Source organism: Vigna umbellata, chromosome 10, assembly GCF_029865625.1.
Source record: "Vigna umbellata cultivar VRB3 chromosome 10, Vumbellata_1.0, whole genome shotgun sequence".
Classification (NCBI taxonomy): Eukaryota; Viridiplantae; Streptophyta; class Magnoliopsida; order Fabales; family Fabaceae; genus Vigna; species Vigna umbellata.
In genome coordinates, this window is record NC_142174.1 from 21,999,806 (window position 1) to 22,022,955 (window position 23,150).

Below are 23,150 nucleotides of genomic sequence, written 5' to 3' on the forward strand. Positions count from 1 at the left end.
TATTATATTGGTTGTCGTTAAGCTCCTGCACTTGATGAACTAATTATTAGGAATGCTAGGAATTGTATGAACTCGTAATTAGGGAGAAGCCTTCTTGAAAGGTACTTTAGAGAGTGGCATTAACAATGATGATTTGAATGTTGAATTCCTAAAATATATGAGAGTGGATAAGATGAAATTGACCCCCAACAACATATTCATATATATATTTCATTGAAAGTGTTTGTCTTTTGCTTTTGCCATTGATCAAAACCTCATGCATACATGTTTATTTTCTGTTTTGCATATTAAACTTCAAATATTTCGTTCTTAAGTCTTAGCTAATCAACGAACCACATAACTAAACTAGGCCATGAGTCCTTTGGGAGAACGATACTTGGTCTTACCGAGTTTATTACTTGAAACGATTCGGTCATACTTGCCGATTGTTAAACAAGTTTGTGACATCATATTTTGGTGATCATAAATTTGTCCATCAAGTTTTTGGCGCCGTTGCCGGGGACTCTGGTTTAACTGGTTAATTTGTGTGATTATTGATTATCTTTCACTTTAATTTTGAATTTCTGTTTTTATTTTCTGTTTTTATTTTTTCGGTTTTTATTTGATTTGGTTTTATTTTATTTGATTTTATTTGATTTTATTTTATTTGATTTGATTTGATTTTATTTTATTTTATCTTATTTGATTTGATTTTATTTTATTTTATTTTATTTTATTAGATTAGATTTTATTTTATTTGATTTGATTTGATTAGATTAGATTTTATTTTATTTTATTTTATTTTATATTATTTTATCTTATCCTCTGAATCTTTTATCTTCTGAATCTATATCTTCTCCTATATCTTTTTGTGCTAACAAATCTTTTCTAGGGTTTTGTTTTCTTGTGCATGCAGGAAGCAATTAGAACAAGGAGCAAGAAAACAACAGAACCTCTGCTTGAAGGTCTAGACGAGAGTAGACGGAGGAGAAGAATCCGAACATCTAGAGAACTTTTCCCTTCTCCAGAAACTCTCTTACAATCATCACCACAAGGTTCTGTTCATAGCACAGAAAATATGGAGAACAACAATGTTAGAAGAACTCTTGCTGACTACACCAATATAGCTGGACCTCAGCACTTTAACAGTATAGCTAGACCTAGAGTCAATGCAGCTAATATGGAGGTCAAACCAGCACTGATTCAACTGGTGAAAAGCAACCAATTTAATGGGTTATCTCATGAAAGCCCATATGAGCACCTCACTACCTTCAATGAGATTTGCAACACAGTCAAAATTAATGGGGTGCCAGACGAAGCTATCAAACTTAGCTTGTTTCCTTTCTCATTGGGAGGCAATGCTAAGCTTTGGTTGAATTCTTTCCCAGAAGAAAGTTTCATAGAGTGGGAAGCAGTGGTCACAAAATTTTTAAACAAGTACTTCCCACAATCTAAGGTGACAAAAGGCAAGCAAGAGATTTCTTCATTTAAGCAGGGTATGGAAGAATCACTGGGGCATGCATGGGACAAATACAAAAGCTTGCTAAGAAAAACACCCACGCATGGCTTTGAAGATCAGGAAGTAGTCTTAACTTTCCTTGGAGGGCTTGGTTCACAAACCAAGATGATGCTGGACGCCTCAGCAGGAGGCAATATTAAATGGAAAACTCTAGAGGAAGCAACAGAGATCATAGAAAACATGGCTACTAGTGATAATGAGCTACACAATGAGAGAGGAGCTCCTATGCAAAAAGGAGTCCTCCAATTACAGACACATGATGCCCTGCTATCTCAAAACAAAATTCTAACTCAACAGCTGGAGACTCTGACCAAAACTCTTGCACAATTACCCAAAGAGTTGAAAACTGTTGCACAGGTACAAACCCAGTTGTGCGAATTGTGTGGAGGCGACCATATCAATGGTCAATGTGCCTTTCCAGTTGAAGCCGTAGAGGATGTAAACTACATGACCAACTAGACTTCACAGAATTATTCAAAATGGTGGATAATGATGCACCTTGGGAACAGATTCTACAACAGATTACGGTTTACACTAAATCTAATGAAGAAATCTCTACAAAGAAAAGACGTAGAGATGATGAGGCAAAGGAGTGTATAACTGTTAAAAAAGAGTCATTCCCTCCTAAAGCAACAAATCCAGGCAGTTTTTCTATCCCTTGTACCATAGGGAAGAAAAAGGTGAAGAAAGCTCTCCTTGATTTAGGTTCAAGTGTTAACTTGATACCTTATTCTTTACTGGAGCAAATCGGCAATGTAAAAGTGAAACCTGTAAAGGTTAATCTAGTAATGGCCGATGGATCTTCAAAGGAGCCATGTGGGATTGCAGAGGACATTATAGTTTGTGTTGGCAAACTTCAGTTCTTGGCAGACTTTGTGGTGATGAAGATGGAGACAAAGAAGATACCTATCATACTTGGAAGACCGTTTATGAAAACGGCCAGAGCTATCATTGATGTAAATGAAGGTATAGTAGTGCTCCAGGACAGAGAGGAGAGAGTGGTTGTAGACGTCTTCAAAAATGAGACGCAAGCACAGGAGGAAGAAGCTAGTTATAAAGCTGCATTTCAAGATGCACACATGACTAGCCATAAAGATGAAAATCTCAAGGTTGCAGGTAACCATTGTTTGTTGTTTCAGGTACACAAGGAAGAAAAGATTAGAAGAGGAGGAGAAATTCCTGGTGACTGGGAGAAAAGAAGACTCCAACTTGGCACACCTGTAAGAATTAAGAACAAGTTGTGGGTTGTGAAGGGCTTTAAAGAGAAGGAGATGATAGAGATAGAGTCTCCACATTCTAGAAGGACCAAAACAATTCACAGGAAACAGCTGAGGAGTTGGTGGGATGACAACATCAACTATAAAGAAGGAACTTGAGCTTTACTGGGTCAAGCTAATGACGTTAAAAGAGCGCTTGCTGGAAGGCAACCCAGTGATTTAAAAACTTTTAATTTTATTTTGGTTTGTAATTTTTAATCTGTTGAACATGATTTTGTGAATATTTTGTTGAACATAGCATCTACTGAAGGATGTTAGTTGGATATAGCATCTACTGAAGGATGCTAAGTATATAACACCTACTGATGGGTGTTGGTGAGAAAATTTTGCACCTACTGATGGGTGTTGGTAAGTTTTTAACACCTACTGATGGGTGTTGGTAAGTGTGTAACACCTACTGATGGGTGTTGGTGGATTTTGGGTCAGGCTCGTGACGTTAAACAAGCGCTACTTGGGAGGCAACCCGGTTGATTGATTGTTTTTGTTTGTTTCATTTTAGCTGCATAATAGGGTTTGCATAAGTATTCTAAACATTGAATTACAGGGAACCAGTGAGGGGCATGTCTAGGAGGCACTTAGGTTAAGCAAAGAAGGAGAAGAGCACATCACGAAAGTGCCGCTGAGCAGCAAATTACCGCTGAGCGGTACTATCGCAGAGTGGGCTTTGGTTACCCTTTAGCGGAACCCGAGCCCATTAGGGTATTTTTATACCCTAAGCTGCGCAAATGCTTTTATTTTCAGGCTCTTCTCTGCACACACACTCCTACATACCTTTTCAAAGGTTCTCTACAACTTTTCCCTCATCCCTCTTTAGAAAATCTCCCTTCCACTCACTTGCTCACTAGTTTTCCATCTAAGTTTGGGGTTGGGAGAGAGCATCATTGAAGGGGATGATTTCTTCATTGTGGTTTACTAATGCTTAACAATGTATCTTTTGGTTTTGTGAATTATGTTTGATGTAGGGATGGCCTCCTCATCGGGCAAAAAGAATCAAGACTATAAGATCCAAGAAGAGGAAGATACAGAGGACAGCTCAGATTGATGAGGAGCTGAGATAGCATTTACGGATGAATGCTATCATATGCTTATGCTTTTGTTGGTTTAAGTTTTCTAAACTTATTTATTTTTTGTTTTAGATTAGGGTTTGATGTACTCTATTGGAAACATGGTTTGTTATGATGGTTTGCTATTAACTGTGATTGTGTGATAAGTAATGCTTGATGATGATTAGTGATTGATTGATGTTGAGATAGATGTGCACATTAAAATGCTTATACAGGTGATTCACAAGGTTTGTGAACAAATGCAGGATATTATGATTGTGATTGTGAAATTAAGCAGGATGTGTATGTCAAATGTGAATGAGCTTATATGTGAGGTTTTGAGCTCCAGAGTTGTTATTGATTGAATGCTATTACTTTGAAAGCATGAATGATTTTGCCCAGGTTTTCTATGATTGAATTAATTGCTTGTATTGCATCATATGATCAAGGTCATTTGTTGGAACCCTTTTTATTGGCCAGATTCATAAAGTTAGCCCACTAAAAGAGAACACTTTGTGTTCTAACCTTTGAACCCTTAGCCTTGAACATACACTGACCCTTGATTGAAAATCTTTACCTCGAGTTAAGTAGAAGATCTTGTGTGGTATTGTTAAATGTTCAAGTTTGGGGTTGTTGGGAAAACATGAAAAAGGAAAAGCATTGAGCTAAGAGCTAAAAAGTAAGAATATGCAAAGAAAAAAAAGAAAAAGAAGCAAAGCTCAATGCAAATGCAAAGGCAAGTTGGGAAGAATAAGAATAATTGTGTTGTTATGATTCTCTTAACTCAAGGATTTTGTGATCCAGAAAAACCAATTTTCTTGTTAGCCCAGCCACATTATAAGCCATTGAAAAGTCCTTGTGATGATGCATGCTTGTGAATGTTTTTGATTGTGGTAAAATGAAAGGCAAAGTTGATTCATGTAACATTGTGATAGTGGAGTGAATGAGTGAAACACTTTACCTCTTATACACTTGTGTGTTGAGTGAAACACTTTACCTAGTGAGGAAATATTCCATAAGCACATGAACATCCATGCTTAATTGGTTGATCATTCATGAAAAATAGCATTTGTTGGAATTTAAATGACTTTGTGAACACTAAAGCATGTGCACATCTTGATTGAACTCTTGGTCATAAGTTTGAGTGAAGTTGTTACTTATCTTGAAAAAGAGGATTTTTGAATGAGTGAACCATCATATGAATTGGTTGAAGATTGAGTTACATCTTGTTTGCTTGAGGACAAGCAAAGTTCTAAGTTTGGGGTTGTGATAACAGTTGAAAAACTGTTATTTTCATGCTTGAAATTGACACAAAAAGCAACCTTTACACTTAGAAACTAGCTTGAAATCATGCTTTTATCCATATTTTCAGAAATAAGAGAGCTGGACAGGTTTATGCTTGATTTCAGTGTTTTTGTGCAGGTTTTAAGGTGAATTTAGTGAAAGAAGTGAAGAAGGAGAGAGATGGAATCAGAAAAGTCAACCAGAAACCAGAAAAGTCAACCAGTCAACCAAAAAAGTCAACCAGTCAACCAGAATACGGAAAAACTCAACCATACGAGTTTTGGGCCAGTTTTCTGCGATTTTTATGATCTGTTTGGGCTTGGACCCGTTTTCTATTATTTTTATGTCCTATTTAAAGACCTAGATGTCTTAGGGTTTGTTATCTTTGGCAGAAACGAAGCAAACACTCTCTCTTCCACCCCTTTGAAGGAGGATCTTGGATGCTCAGGCTACCTCTTCACCTTTCTAGGGTTTTATCCTTCATTCTTTCATTATTGTTCATCTAGGTTCACCATGAATATGGTGAACTAAACCTTGTATGTTTGTTGGGGAATCAATGTAATCTTTTGAAGCTCTCATATATGGAATTTGTGCTTGCATCTTAATCTAAGATTTATGCTTTCTTTCATCATTAGTTAGGGTTTTTCCTCTTTGCTTAATGCTTGCTTTGTTTAACTCATTCAATGCATGATTATTGATTTTGTCGATACGGGAACGTACGGGGAAGTCTAGATCCGGGGAATCTCTCCCAATATTATATTGGTTGTCGTTAAGCTCCTGCACTTGATGAACTAATTATTAGGAATGCTAGGAATTGTATGAACTCGTAATTAGGGAGAAGCCTTCTTGAAAGGTACTTTAGAGAGTGGCATTAACAATGATGATTTGAATGTTGAATTCCTAAAATATATGAGAGTGGATAAGATGAAATTGACCCCCAACAACATATTCATATATATATTTCATTGAAAGTGTTTGTCTTTTGCTTTTGCCATTGATCAAAACCTCATGCATACATGTTTATTTTCTGTTTTGCATATTAAACTTCAAATATTTCGTTCTTAAGTCTTAGCTAATCAACGAACCACATAACTAAACTAGGCCGTGAGTCCTTTGGGAGAACGATACTTGGTCTTACTGAGTTTATTACTTGAAACGATTCGGTCATACTTGCCGATTGTTAAACAAGTTTGTGACATCATATTTTGGTGATCATAAATTTGTCCATCAATGGCTTAGAGTTGTAATTTAATTTTTATAAAACTTGCATTATTAAATGTGGTATAGTACTACGATTTTCTACAAAGATTATATTATTCATTTTTATTTTGTATTAATCTAAATATACACCATTAATCATACTTTATATGGAATCCTTGCATGTAGTACTTATTTCAAGGTAAATATATGTATATATAAATATATAATATATTATATTAGGTGTTATATTTATATTAGGTGTTATATATATATATATATATATATTATATATATATATATATATATATAATATTATATTAGGAGTTACGTAAAGGAAGATATACGTCCGGCAACACTTTAACAAAAAGTAAATGTTTAGTATTTTAGTTGAATGAATTGTGTGAGTCCATCAAAAAGCTTAAAATACACTTATACAAAAAGTAATAGTGTATTTTACATATCTTTATAAATATCACGAATCACCCAAGTCAACATAAGATGTCGTTATGCTCATCAACTGTGCAAATGTTTGCATCCTACTAGTATAAATAGATGACCATGCTCGTGCCTCAGGATAACAGTGGGTTGAGGAGATGGTATTCACCATGGGCAAAGGACAATCTTCTTGTAACTTAACCTGCCATAATACAAATTACAATAGTTAATTGAGTTATAAGTAATTTTCAAATGAAATCACAAAATAATACAATTACCTGCACGAAATGACATCCATGAAAATGTCCTATACAAATTAACTGATGTTGAGTTATATCAAAAGGTGGTGTGGAACATAGTGGGAAGATAGTATAATTTTGAGATGATGACATACACACTAAGATGACATTATATCGGTTAGCAATTGCATAACCAATGTCTGGTAATGTCATCCACTTATTCATGTTAGCCTATTATGAATAAAACAAGTTGTTAGATAAAATAAATATAATAAATAAAATACATAAAACAAGAAACACTTACCGTTGACTGTGACTACACCAACAAAGAGTTCCTCAATTCTTCTAGTCTATCATACCCTCCTACTAGGCTTGCGTATTCATCGCCTCATTGACTGAGTTCTTTGTACAAATCATTTCTGATAATGGGCCATGAATCTTCTCCGAGTCCCAACGACGCAGCAATGCATCTATATCCACAGTGACCACCAGCAACAACATCAACAACGTCCACAATGAAAGGGTGAGTAATAGAATGAAACTAGTCTATCATTGGAACTTTCTTTTTCTTCACTACATTTGGCTTTGATTGTAATTTACTTTTCACAGTTGAAGATTTTATGGTTGAATGAAAGGCATCGACATACTCAAAATATGATGGATCCCGCGTAGTAGACCTTTCTCTTCGTTGAACTTTACTTTTTTTAGCACCCTTTGTCTTGACTTTATGTAATGGAGGGACCATTGATGTCAATGTAGGACAAGTAATTTCAAGTAACTTTTGCTTGATGGTGACTTTACCTCCAATGTCAACCTCATTGAATCGTTCTTGTACTTGTTTCAACTCATCTTTAATGGATAACTCGGGCTCGGTTTCATTTAATTCAACATTTGAGAAATGCAATCTTCGCCACATGATATGAAATTCACCCAGAGGGATCAATCCAACATCATACCATGCTAATTCACATGCACATGGGACACCAAATGTACGTCTCAATATGCATCCACACTTTGATGAGTCTAATCCTATCTGTTGCACTTTTTCCAATTCCTTAGCAATGAGATCTAATGCATATTGAGAGACACGCCCAATAAGTTTTTTTATATATGTATCCTTTAAAAAGGTCACTCATGAGCAACAAACTTCTTTCAAATGACGCCTTAATCTTGTTGTGTTGTAGGATAACGACGTTATGAATACTATCCCAACAAGAACACAAATCACCCATACTATTGCCTAGAACTTTCTTCAGACTCCAATGAGCATACTCAACCCTAAAATAAATAAATAAATCATCAACAAGTGCAAATAAATATTTATCTACAAAACAAATAAATAAAATAACATTACAACATACCTATTTGTGGTTGTGTTCCCTAAATGCATTACTTTGTTCGTCCAAAACTTTACAAATTATGTACTGTACGGAATAATCCAAGTTTGATTCACATATTCAAAGAACAAAGGCCATGATTTGCTCGCATATTGAAAACCATTCACATACTCAGCAAACAAGCTATCATCATTACAATACATCACATTTTGCCATGCATCCATCAACACACCCCAAACCTCAGTAGAATGAACTAACATTTTGCATTTAGCTTTAACATTTTTAAGGATGTGGAACTCACATAACATCTTATATGACTCAGGGAATACATTTGCAATGGCATTCATCAAAGCCAAGTCTCGGTCAGTGACAATAACTTTAGGACCACCCTCAAATGTTAAAAATAAACATTTCAGCTTTTCCAAAGCCCATGTGAAATTACTCTGTCGTTCAGTAGACAAGAAAGCAAATGCTATAGAGAATTTTAACCCTATAGACGTCATGCCCACAATATCAAGCAATGGAAGTCTATATTTGTTTGTTTTATATGTGGAATCCATCAAAAATACAACATTAAATGAGTTTAACAATTTCACCGCTTCAGGATGTGTCCAAAACAGGTCAGTAACAACCCTTGAATCGTCGGCACACCTACTCCAATGAATGTACTTATCCCGATCCAACAACATCATAAGTTGTTTTAGTTCAGTTCTGGACCCTCTCAATGATCGTTTATACGCTTGTCTTGCGTTGTAGATTTGTTTAATCGTTGTGACATTTCGATCATTATTTTGTTTAAGGGTTAATAAAATATTTGCAGGTGTAACTTTACTCTTTGTCATATCAATCAGTAATGACTGCTCACTCATATTTAACCTGCCATCATAAGGATGTCCAACTAAAGTTTCAGCCAACTCATGGTTGTGATGTCCACACATCACCTTCAACACCCATCCATCATCGTCTGAACATTTGTTTACCCTTTAATCTAAACGGTCACTCACATTTACAAGTGTCGCATACAATAGGCACCGCATGGACTTTGTATTTCCGATATTTCCATCCTCTTTCACATCCAAGTATGACGAACGTTTTTCTTCCCCGTACATCAGTAGCTATATCAGATCTTACTATTACCACAACAAATCCTAAATCATAAGTCATCCCTCTTACCCAATCAATTAAGTGCTCCTGTGAACGAAATATTTCATTTGTGGTAAATTTATTTGTCAAATCTCCCTCTCCAACTTTGCCAACGAATGAAGAGAAATCAGATATCAAACTAGAACCAACTTGAGAATCCATATGAAGATATTCATCCATTTTAAACAATAATCACCTATAAAATTATAATAAGTCTTATTAATATAATTAATAATTAATCAAACAAATATAAAAAAATTAATATAATAAAATTATATATTTCATATAATTAAACTAATAAATAATTTTTTATATAATTATAAAATTGTTAAAGAATACAAAAATCATAAATAAAAAATATATATTATACAAAAACCCTAACTATATATAACGTGCAAAATAAAAAAATCTAAATATATACTAATAACAGATCTTCAAAAATACATTATTAAAATACATCAAAATATATTCAAAAACAATATATCAAAAAATATAAATTACATTATTCAAATATCTCCAAAATTAATATAAAAAACTGTAAAATATAAACGTATAATCTTTAAACGGATGTGAGCATCCATCAACGGATGTTAACATCCGTTTAAGGAGAAACGGATATCGACATCCGTTTTCCCTTAAACAGATGTTGACATCCATTGACGAATGCTCACATCCTTCTAAAGATTATATGTTTATATTTTAGGGTTTATTACGCACCTTCACGCCCAATATCTGAACCTGCACCTTCAAGCACCACCACACTGCACGACTGAGGATGAATTGCTTCTGCCACTTCCAATCTCACTAAGCACAAAGTCCACCACACTCTCACGTCACAATTCTATAAAAGAGAAGAAGTGGAACGTGAGAGACAATCGAGGGACGAGACGAAGAAGTGGAACGTTAGAGACAACGAGGGAAGAATGATCAAGAGAAAGAATGCGCTTCACGTAGAGAGAGTTTAAAAAATATTAATCCTAAAATTTTAATAAGGGTAAAATAGGAATGGGAAAATAAAGAAAAGGGTAAAAGAGGAATGGGGTGGTGGAGGGAGAAAGTGGTGGTGGAGGGAGCAACACCCAATTCTATATGGGAGAAATAATGATAAATATTAGAATTAAAATTTTTAATAACTAATACTTTTACTCTCTATTTATTTCTTAATTTTAATTAAGAAATTCTAATTAAAATATTTGATGTAGTTGTAATTAACCGATATGATGTCTGATTGATATTGAGTAACTAATTGGAGGACAAAATATCGTTCTAGTTACTTGAGATCATCTTAATACAAACTAAATTGATGTAATTATTTCAAGAAAACATTTTCTCCATATATGTGGTACACTTATATTTATAGACAAAAATATATTCTAGATATACTTTGTTATTTTTGAAGTATATTTTCTAGTTCACCACCGTCATTAAATATTAATAACTATTTTAGGTTCAAGAGTAAAATGTTTTTAAATTACAATAATAAAGCTCGTACACCAAATATTTGAAATCAAAATCATTTTTAAAAAAAAAAATACAGGTGCCAAAAATTATTTAACACTAAATTTTTCTTCAAAACTTTAGCAGTTTAAAAATGTAGAAATCAATAGTTGTGAGATCCTGAAAAATTAACTCTGTAAATTACCTGTCATATCACCATTAATGCACGCCACGTCACTTCTCAAGCCATTAAAAACCCACTCCCAACTCTGATTTTCACCTCTCTGCTGTGCACGGAAAGCTGAGCCAAATCATTTCTCTGGAAACATTAAAAACGCACCAATCTTTGCATGCAAGCACGCCACGTGTTGCGGAAGAAGTTTCCAAATCAGAGTTTGGGTGCAGGTGTCGGCTTGAGACACGTTCGTTCAAACGAACACGAGTTTAACAAAACCAGATTTTTCTGAAAAACTCTCTCACCTGCATCACTCATCTTCTTCCTCACGAAACACACCCATTCATCTTCTCCAACTTCTCTCTGAAACCAGTCACCTTCCCTCTACTGCAACTTCTCATTTTCTTCTCCGATTTCAATTTCAGAACCATAGGAACGTTTCTGGAGACACGAACGTTAGTTTGGACCGAACAGAATTTGATTTTTAAACTGGTAAGTTCCTTTCTCTAGAAGTCCGTCCATTAGGGTTTTGTTCGAAACCATACTCTCGGTTCATGCATGGACTGTATCTGAGAATTTTCTGGTTTTGGTGTTTAGATCAAGTGAGAGTGTTGAGTGAAACTGAGGGTAGAAAGCTGTAAGAGACGAACCCAACTTTTGCATTAGGGCGTACACTGCTATCCAGGTAAGGGAAGCTTATATGTTTAATTTATATTTGCATGTTGTGTAATCTGGATTGCATGTATTAAAAGCATGATGTTGAAGCTGTATGGATGACCACTGTTATGGAATATGATTTTTGATTTTGATTTATCCGTCATGAACGAGCACTGCTTGTATGTATTATATATGTTGTGGTGGTTTGAAATGTATGTTGATTTGATTATGTATGAACGGAGTATGGTTATTGTATAGTTGGAATGATTAAAATGTTGAGATCTGTATGATGATGATGTTTAAGGTGAATTAAATCTGGAATGAAAGTTATAAAGTTTATAAATTTGAAATCTGGAAAATTCTGCTAAGGTTGAGAAATCTGAAATTTAAAACACTTCCCTATGATAAAAGACGCTCGTCATCGTACGGTCTTATACCGTTCGGTTTTCCTGGAAAATAACTTAGAATGGAATTCTTTCATTTGGAAAGCACTCTGCTCGAAAACGAGCGTCCCCATTTGAATGTTTGAGCGTTCGGTTCAGCTCAACTGTATATAAATATTTGAAACTTTATAAATACGTAAAGTTCGGCCTTATGTCGAGCGTTCGTCTTTGATAGCGTTCGGCCTTATGTCGAACGTTCGTTCTTAATAGCGTTCGGCCTTATGTCGAACGTTCGTCTTAAACGGCGCACGGTATTCTACCAAGCGTTCGTCCGAAATAGCGCTCGGTCTTATAACGAGCGTCCGTTCTAAATCGCGCAAGGTCTCATATCAAGCGCTCGTACTAATTGAATAATTATTTGATAAAATAGCGTTCGTTCTAAAGTATTAGACATTCATTCTCCGTACGTCCGTTAAATCTCTGGCCTTAGTTTTCATTATGCAACCATTTTTAAATATGATTCTAAGTATTCTTGACACTCCATTGTGTATTAAATCTGGTTCATGTTTTTATCACAAATATTTTCTAAGTACCAGTACACTTCAAGTCGAGTCAGTTCATCTAACTGGCCAAATAGAAAATTACGTTTGTTGTATATTTCCCTGAGTATCCAGTAACTTTATTTGGACGTTCGTCCTACTTCTTCAATGGATTGAGCGTTCGTCATTTTTGACTCCTGAACCTAATAATGTAAAAGATGATGGAATATGATGAATTAAAGTGTGAACACTATGAGAACTGAATTTATGATGTTGGATTTTGGACGAGCGTTCCAGGGAGGAACGTCTCATATATATATATATATATTGAAAGATTGAATTGGTAAAGTATGACTATGGATAGCTAATGCTGGCTTGGTCCATCCTGATATTCCGTGATGCTCATCTTCACGTAGAAGGGAGTAGTCATGTGTGGGAATGGCAGGAGGTTCTATTCCTTAGGGGTACTTTGGATAGAGCTAACCTCGAGTGGCAGCTGTTGAGGGTATCCCAGTTACTACATCACTCGGGTGCAAGGACGCCTGTAGCTACACGGTTCATACAGTCCGGACGGTCGTCTATTATACTTATAAATTACTATGATGAATTATGTTAAATTGTATGTTGTGCGTGTGCATTGAAATGTTTAATGTGTATGTTGGATGTATGAATTAAATATTATAAGCTTACCCTTTCGTTTTCCTTGTGTTGTCAATTGTCCATGTACGTTCGTCCTGTCTTGCAATGATCATCCGTTGTGGATGTGAGCAGATGGTGGTGCGTCTCTTGAAGAAATACTGGAAGAAGAAAATTTGGAAGACGTAAATTTGATTGAAGTAGAAGTAAAGGCCGAGTGATGAGTCAATATTTTCTCAATTTCACTTAGCTTATTGTACCGAATTTAATCAGGGAATTGTGCTTAAATGTCCAGTATTTTCCCATTTTTCTTAATTGTGTTTAATTTGATCGGAAATTCAAATTTTAATTAATTTGAATTATTTGAGCTAATTATTTGCATTATTAATTGTAGGGAAATTGTTGGATAAATATTTGGGACATTTGGAGGTGAAAAGAAATGCCACATCAAATATATTTTGAAATAAAATGAAAGAGAGGTGTGGATTTAAGAAAGGAGGGGGTGCAGGAAGAAAAAAAAGAAAGAAGCACTTTGGAGGTGGCATCTAGCAAAATGAAAGCACGCGGATTAGGATGTCCAGCAGCTTGGAAGTGGTGTGAGTATTGGAGAATGACAAAGAAGCCACGCTGGCAGCACATGACCTAGAGCAACACGGCCCACATTTTCATTTTTTCCAGCAAATTGGAAGTATCCAGCAGCACGAAAAAGAGGAGGGCATTCATTCTTCATAAAAAGGCATCAGCCGCCACCTGCAAAAGGAGCTGGATGGTGTAGGAGGTGCTGCACGTTGAGCTGGATGCAGCAGTGGTGCTGTTTCAAGAAGGGCAGAGAGAAATATAGTGCACAAGAAGCTCACGGTGGGGGCTGGAAGAAGAACTGGAACGGTGATTCATGATGGGAAACAATTTTAATTTTTGAAGCTCTGCACGCTGTTTTTAATTTCCTTATCGTTTTCTTTTTAGAAGCACACAACTTACTTTCAGCATTGGTGTTACAGTGGGATTTCTTTTAATCACATTTAGCTTGAATTTTCCTTTAAGAAAAAAATGGTGATTGATTTTAAGAGGGCATACGCAGACATGAAAATTTGCACTCTGCACATGCGGGATTTATTTAAGAGGTGTTCGGTTCTTACTTTTTCACGCTTGAGTCATCTTATTTTCATATCTTATATATTAAAGTGGATTTAGGTTGAAACAGCTAGCTCATTTCATTCTCATCTTCTTCAATTTCACGTTTGCATTCAATAAGTATAAATTATATTCTATATATGCATTCAAGAAGCAGCATGTTTATTTAAATCACTTTATTTCTTACGTATTTTTAATTCATTGAATTTTGTGATGAAATGCATTTAATAGCAAGTTAAAAGTTCATATTCAATTGGTTCATGAATACGTGCATTGAATTTTCGTTCTTGCTGCACGTGATTTAATGCTTTGCAATCAATGGTTTATGGATGTCCATTTCTTCAACAATTTACTTCACTGCTCCAATTGCTTTAGCTGGAATGTGGCCGTTTTATTTTTTTTTTTGTTTTTTTTGTTTTTTTTTTAATATAATTTTAATATTTACTTCAATGCTTTCAATTATTTTCGGTTGTCTTTAATTTCCAGATTTTAATTTAGTTCATTTCGAATCACAAAAACATTTTCAAAACCCCCCAACTACGTGTTGACCTGAGACTGAACCGCATTTGGTCCTTGAGAGACGACCTAGGAGTCACTTCCTAGTCTATACTGCATTCTTTTATGCACAACTTTTGTGGGAGGTGCGACCCTCTCATCAAAATGGCGCCGTTGCCGGGGACCAATGGTTCGGTCTTAGGTCTTTCTGTTGTGTTAGTATGTGTTGTGTTTTGTCTTGTGTTGTGATGTGACGTGACGTGATGTTCTGTTGTGTGTGTGTGTGTTGCATGTATAAATGTGTTGTGTTTTATTTGTTTCGTGATTTTTAGTATTATTCTTTTTCCATGTCTACCTATTTTGATTTCGTGAATACTGCTTGTTTTGCTAGTGCCTCTGATTATGATTCTCCTTCTGCATGTTACTCTGATTGTAATTCATATTCTGCTGATTTCTATGTTGAGAACAATATGACTCATCCTCTAATTTATGAGAGTGCTCTTTGTGAGCCGGTTTCACTTAAGGAGGATGATCTTCATTGCGATCTCACCCCTGGACTGATACATTTGCTGCCTAAGTTTCATGGTTCTGCAGGAGAATGCCCACACAGACATTTGGAGGAGCTCCACATCATGTGCTCTTCAATGAAGCCTCCAGATGTCCCTCTTGATTACATTTTCCTGAGCGCATTTCCGCATTCATTACAAGGAGCAGCTAAGGATTGGAAAGACTCTCTTCCTCTGAGATCCGTTACCGATTGGGGATATCTTGAGCACCAGTTTCTGAGCAAATTTTCCCCTGTGCAATATGCTTACAGCAACGGTCTTGGATGGAATGACCCTACATTGGGATGGTATGATGCTCCACAGCATCAATATCAAGAACCACCATTCCAGAGTACTTTTATGCCTCCACCAGTCCAGCAATACCAAAGTCAGCAATATGATGCTCCTGCCCAAATAACTCCTCAGCCTTCTACTTCTGAGCCTACATTGCAGGAGTTGTTGGAGCAGATGACCATGCAAAACCTTCAGTTTCGGCAAGAGAACATGCAGTTCCAGCAAGAAATAGGAGCTGCCATTCAGAGTATGACTGATCAGATAGGGCAGATGGCCACTCAACTCACTGAGGAACAGTCTCAAGATTCAGAGTTACCATTTCAGACTGTTCAGATTCCAGATGATGATGATAGTGGCATCAACATAGAAGATGGGGAGAAGAGTCATGAACTTACTATGGTGCCATCTACTTTCCCATCATCCTATGTCCCTACTCTTGCACCTGAGGAGAGTGATGAGTATTTTGAGGAGCAGGCAGGTATAAGCAGCAATTTTGAGCCAGGTAGACCATTTTCATCCTCCACCACTATTCCAATCTTTAGGGAAGTGGAGGTAAACATACCTCAAATTGATTATTCTGTTGATGATTGTGCGATGCATGATTATGATGTTGATAGGTGTGTTGATGATTATATTGTTGATGAGTCTGTTCTTAATTGTCCTTCTCTGCATGATGAGAACCACTTTTTGCTATCACATCCAAATGTTTATTCTCCATGCACTGAACATGAATCTGAGTCTGTTGTTGATATTCCTTTTGAATTTGAAATTGATTCATGTTCTGAGAGTATATCTGTTGTTCAGCCTGTTACACTGGGATTGGGTGTTATACCCCTGCATATCATTTCTTTGGAAACACATCGCACTAACCATGTTGCAGGAGGTACACATGAATTTGATAGACAAACACCCACAGTGGAAAATAAAGGTGCTAACACTGACAAAAGCTTCAAGATCAATAGGCACCAGCTGAACCTGCTCATCAACAATCTTTGCTTCTTAAATCCAGCTGTGGATGATATCTCCCTGCTAGATCAAATCTGGAGGATGAAGCAGTTCGTCCTCAAAACCTTCTTGCTGGATACTGTGGTGGAAGACATCTCCCTGAAAGTCCAAAATTGGCAACTGCCACCATGATCAGGGGAGTTTTCTTTTTCTCTTCTCCCCCTTTCCCTACTTTTATTGCACTTGTCCATGATCTGTTGACTGTTCTGATTGTTTGATCTGCTGATTGTGACACATTGAGGACACTGTGTAGTTTAAGTGTGGTCTATTGGGGGAGATTCTGATTTTTCTTTGATAGTTTTTGTTTTCCGTGTTAAATTTTTTCTTTTCTAGGTAGTTTTTGTTTTGTTTTGTGTACAGTTTTACATGTTTCTCTTGATTTCTGGACTTTGTTTGGGTTGTAAATATGTCTTCCACTTCATTGATACTCTGATTGGTTGGAAATCCTTGCTTTTCTCTGCTTGGAAGATGATTATGATTTTTGAGAGTTGAATTGATTGTGACAGAATTACCCTGTGTGAGATTTGAGCCACTTTATGTTCTTTCTTGTGTGTGATATGTCTCTTGATTGCTTGCGCATATGCCTTGGCTTGACTCTTGTTGATAACTCTTGATTGATATGCATGTTTGGAAGTGATAAAGGCAGTTTTGTTTTTTAGCCTCTCTAGCCGAATAAGCTTACCCTGCTCTGATTCTTTGAAAACCCTTTTTGAGCCTATACTTTCCTCATTTCTTTGTTTTGAAGCTCATACACTGGCCCTAAGTGAAAAACCATGATTACCTTAACCTTAGGGAATTTTGGAGCTTTGGAAGTGTTTTGGGAACAAGTGTGGTCTCCTTAGGGATTCTTATGAGTTGGCTAGTTGGTCCCTCTTCTTGTGTTGTTGTTGTAAATATATGTGTATCTTGTCTCTTGAAATTGTGTGCTGAATAGAGAAAAGAAAAGAGACAAGATGAAAAAAAAAAAAAAGAGAGCAGAAAAATAGTGAAAAAAAAAATGTGAATAATTGTGAATAATGGAGTCAAGAAGAGGATGGAGTTAGAGGTTGTGGGTGTGTTTGAATGTGTTTACACTTGTTCCCCATTGCTCCTCTGTTCCTTATGGTTTGTAGCTTCTTATCCAGATATACCATGCCTTGTCCTTGGCCCCATTACAACCATGAAAAGACCTTTTGATTTAAACATGCGTATGTGCTTGAGTGTTGATATTAGAGGCTTGCCAAGTCTGTTTGTGATTGCTTTCTTGAGTGCATTGAGTGACATTGATTTACCTTAAACACTTGAGAGAAACACTGATTGTGTGCACCTGTGAGGCTCTGTTGCTTTTGATTCATCTCTTGAACTGATTGATAATTTTGCCATGCTTGGAAGTGCTTGGATGATTTCATGAGTATCTGATTTCCTTGATTTTGTGTTGGATATTGTCTACTTCCCTTCTTGGTCCAGATTCATTGAGAATTGTGTAATTTTGTTCTTGTCATAGTTAGTGTTTGTTTTCTGTGTGCTGAGTTTGTGTCACTTCCCTAATGTCCTTTGAACTATTCCTTGATCTGCGTCTTGATTTTGCCCGGGAGTGCAAAAGACTAAGTGTGGTCTATTTTGATGAGTCAATATTTTCTCAATTTCACTTAGCTTATTGTACCGAATTTAATCAGGGAATTGTGCTTAAATGTCCAGTATTTTCCCATTTTTCTTAATTGTGTTTAATTTGATCGGAAATTCAAATTTTAATTAATTTGAATTATTTGAGCTAATTATTTGCATTATTAATTGTAGGGAAATTGTTGGATAAATATTTGGGACATTTGGAGGTGAAAAGAAATGCCACATCAAATATATTTTGAAATAAAATGAAAGAGAGGTGTGGATTTAAGAAAGGAGGGGGTGCAGGAAGAAAAAAAAGAAAGAAGCACTTTGGAGGTGGCATCTAGCAAAATGAAAGCACGCGGATTAGGATGTCCAGCAGCTTGGAAGTGGTGTGAGTATTGGAGAATGACAAAGAAGCCACGCTGGCAGCACATGACCTAGAGCAACACGGCCCACATTTTCATTTTTTCCAGCAAATTGGAAGTATCCAGCAGCACGAAAAAGAGGAGGGCATTCATTCTTCATAAAAAGGCATCAGCCGCCACCTGCAAAAGGAGCTGGATGGTGTAGGAGGTGCTGCACGTTGAGCTGGATGCAGCAGTGGTGCTGTTTCAAGAAGGGCAGAGAGAAATATAGTGCACAAGAAGCTCACGGTGGGGGCTGGAAGAAGAACTGGAACGGTGATTCATGATGGGAAACAATTTTAATTTTTGAAGCTCTGCACGCTGTTTTTAATTTCCTTATCGTTTTCTTTTTAGAAGCACACAACTTACTTTCAGCATTGGTGTTACAGTGGGATTTCTTTTAATCACATTTAGCTTGAATTTTCCTTTAAGAAAAAAATGGTGATTGATTTTAAGAGGGCATACGCAGACATGAAAATTTGCACTCTGCACATGCGGGATTTATTTAAGAGGTGTTCGGTTCTTACTTTTTCACGCTTGAGTCATCTTATTTTCATATCTTATATATTAAAGTGGATTTAGGTTGAAACAGCTAGCTCATTTCATTCTCATCTTCTTCAATTTCACGTTTGCATTCAATAAGTATAAATTATATTCTATATATGCATTCAAGAAGCAGCATGTTTATTTAAATCACTTTATTTCTTACGTATTTTTAATTCATTGAATTTTGTGATGAAATGCATTTAATAGCAAGTTAAAAGTTCATATTCAATTGGTTCATGAATACGTGCATTGAATTTTCGTTCTTGCTGCACGTGATTTAATGCTTTGCAATCAATGGTTTATGGATGTCCATTTCTTCAACAATTTACTTCACTGCTCCAATTGCTTTAGCTGGAATGTGGCCGTTTTATTTTTTTTTTTGTTTTTTTTGTTTTTTTTTTAATATAATTTTAATATTTACTTCAATGCTTTCAATTATTTTCGGTTGTCTTTAATTTCCAGATTTTAATTTAGTTCATTTCGAATCACAAAAACATTTTCAAAACCCCCCAACTACGTGTTGACCTGAGACTGAACCGCATTTGGTCCTTGAGAGACGACCTAGGAGTCACTTCCTAGTCTATACTGCATTCTTTTATGCACAACTTTTGTGGGAGGTGCGACCCTCTCATCACCGAGCCTTAGAGTGCTCATTATATTAGGTTGTAAATGTTTAGTTTATTTTTGGACGTTCGGTTAAATGCTTTGTATTATCGTTCGTTATTTTAGTGTTCGTTATTCGAGCTGTAAAATGAAACGCTGCAGCTTAAGCCGTTCGGCTTTTGTACTCTGTTAATTTTAAAGACTGCACGGTTTACTGTTAATCGTAATTAATTCTAATTTATGGTAATTACTGTATTTTGGGATGTTACATTAGTGGTATGAGAGCAGTTTTGTTCTATTAAGGGACACTATAGGGTTATGAGTGCACTGTGTTTTTGCTTTGTGCTTATTGAATGTTTAATGAGTTATTATTGTTTTAACTCTTGGACATAACTAACGCTCGTTTGTTTTTCTCTGCATCCAGAGAACAAATGGCACCTAGGCTACCTCCTCCTCCTCAACCGAACGAGTCTGATACGTCCAGCAACACTAGGTTGTTGGAAACCGTGGTTGAAAGGCTGCATCAACAGAACACAACGTTACTGGAGCAGAACGCCACGTTGATGCAGCAAAACCAGGCTGCTATGCAAGGTTTGGAGGCTTCACGTGTCAATTCTGAAAACACGCAAAGGCAATTGATGGAGATTCTTGCTGCAACCAGAGGTACACCTGGAGCATCCTCTTCAAACGCTGCATAACCTACTGCCGAGTGGAGTTTGGAGAGCTTCCTACAGCATCACCCAGCTAAGTTCAGTAGAAAGTGCCTCCCTGATGAGGCTGATCAGTGGCTGGGAGATATTGAGAGAATTTTCAACGCCAAACGCTGCCCAGATGTGAACAGGTTGGCGTACGCTGAGTATTTGTTGACTGATGAAGCGAACCACTGGTGGACGAGCGTGAAAGCTCTCTTGACAGACGCTCAAACTCCTATTACTTGGGAAGTGTTTAGGAGTAAATTCTATGAAGAATATTTTCCTGATAGCGTCCGGTTTGCAAAAGAGGTGGAGTTTCTTCAACTGGTCCAAGGCGGGATGTCTATTTCTGAGTATACGAACAAGTTCAAACACTTGGTTCGTTTCAACACGATGGCCACAAACGAAGAATGGCAGTGCCGTAAGTTTGAAAACGGACTGCGGAGTGACTTGAAGGTTTTGATCTCCAGCTTGTGTATACGGACGTTACCTGCCATGGTTGAAAGGGCCAAGGTTTTAGAGAAGAACATGGCAAAAGCGGAAAGGCACAAGAAGCAACAGCAACTGAGTAGAGGACCTATAGTTTCCAGGGGCAATGTTACTCCAAGAAGAGCCCCGTACGCTCGTCCAAATCAGCCATCTAGCACGAGCAGTTCTCAAGCTTTAGTTCCTGCTGGACGAGCTGGACAGTATGGGAATGTTACGTGTTTCCAGTGTGGAGGACCACACTACCGTTCGTCCTGTCCTCAACTGGTGGGAGTGAAGCACTGTACTCGTTGTGGGCGAAACGGACACTTGGAAAATGAGTGTAACATGGGTGGACGGGCAGTGATGAGGCCACCAAACGCTGGCAGGAATCAGCCTAGAGGAGGACGAGCCCAAGCAGCTGGACGCGTGTATGCTGTTACTGGTGCAGAGGCAGCTAATTCAGGTACACTCATCATCAGTACATGCCTTGTGTTTGGTACATCTTGCTGCGTGTTATTTGATTCGGGAGCAACGCATTCCTTCATCTCGAAGGCGTGCGTTTGCAAACTGGGATTAGAAGTGAGTGAGATGCCATTTGATCTGGTGGTGTCAACACCAGCGGCTGGAGAAGTTAGGACGTCCACTATGTGCGTCAAATGTTCCATAGAAGTGGAGGGGCGTAAATTTAAAGTGAATCTCATCTGCTTACCTCTTCAAGGTTTGGAGGTGATTTTGGGGATGGATTGGTTGGCTACCAATCGCATCCTTATAGATTGCGGTAGGAAGGAATTGATTTTTCCGGATGAAGAAGAGGTAGTGTTATCAGTAACGCTCGGCCAACTTAAAGAAGATATTATGGAAGGCGCCAGCTGTTTTCTCATCATGACGCACGACGACAGTGGAATTGGGAATGCGGATGAAGGACGATCGTCCAAGGTAGTGGACGAATTCCCTGATGTTTTTCCAGAGGAAATACCTGGGTTACCTCCTACTCGGGAAGTTGAATTCACCATCGATTTGGTGACGACAGCCGCGCCTATCTCAGTTCAACCATACCGGATGGCGCCTGCAGAGTTGGGTGAACTTAAAAAGCAGATTGAAGAGTTGATGGAGAAGCAGTTTATTAGACCGAGCGTATCACCGTGGGGAGCGCCCGTGCTTTTAGTGAAAAAGAAGGATGGCAGCTCAAGGTTGTGTATAGACTACAGACAGTTAAACAAGCTGACCATCAAGAACAAATACCCATTGCCGAGGATAGATGACTTGCTAGATCAACTGCATGGAGCTGCAGTATTTTCAAAGATTGATTTGAGATCCGGATATCATCAAATCAGAGTTAAGGAGGATGATATTCATAAGACAGCGTTCAGGTCTCGGTATGGGCATTATGAATACGTGGTGATGCCATTTGGAGTGACGAACGCTCCAGCCGTGTTCATGGAGTATATGAATCGCATCTTCAGGCCTTATTTGGATAAGTTTGTAGTCGTCTTCATAGATGATATTCTCATCTATTCCAAGACAGAAGACGAGCATGAGGAACATCTTAGACTTGTACTTGGAGTATTACGTGAGAAGGAATTATATGCAAAGTTGTCCAAATGCGAATTCTGGATGAAGGAAATTCAGTTTTTGGGACATGTGGTGTCGGCTGGAGGCATCGCAGTAGACCCAGCAAAAGTGCGAGCGGTACTGGAATGGGAGAGTCCGCGTTCGGTCACGGAGGTGCGTAGCTTTGTTGGACTTGCGGGCTACTACAGACGCTTCATAGAGGGATTCGCTAAGATAGTAGCTCCGCTTACCAAATTGACCAGAAAAGATCAGCCGTTCGCTTGGACGAATCTGTGTGAGGAGCGTTTCCATGAGCTGAAAGTGAAATTGACGAGCGCTCCAGTGCTGATAATTCCAGACACGTCCAAACCCTTTGAAGTTTACTGTGACGCGTCTCATCAAGGGTTGGGCTGTGTGCTTATGCAAGAGAGAAGGGCAGTAGCGTACGCGTCTCGCCAATTAAAGATTCATGAACGCAACTATCCAACGCACGACCTGGAGTTGGCAGCGGTCGTTTTTGCACTGAAAATTTGGAGGCATTATCTA

General features: G+C 37.4%; 1 pseudogene; it reads right to left on the reverse strand.

The window, feature by feature from the left end:
- Positions 1-6,774: 6,774 nt before the first annotated feature.
- Positions 6,775-8,366, reverse strand: LOC148192176 (uncharacterized; annotated as a pseudogene).
- Between the last annotated feature and the right edge of the window lie 14,784 nt (positions 8,367-23,150).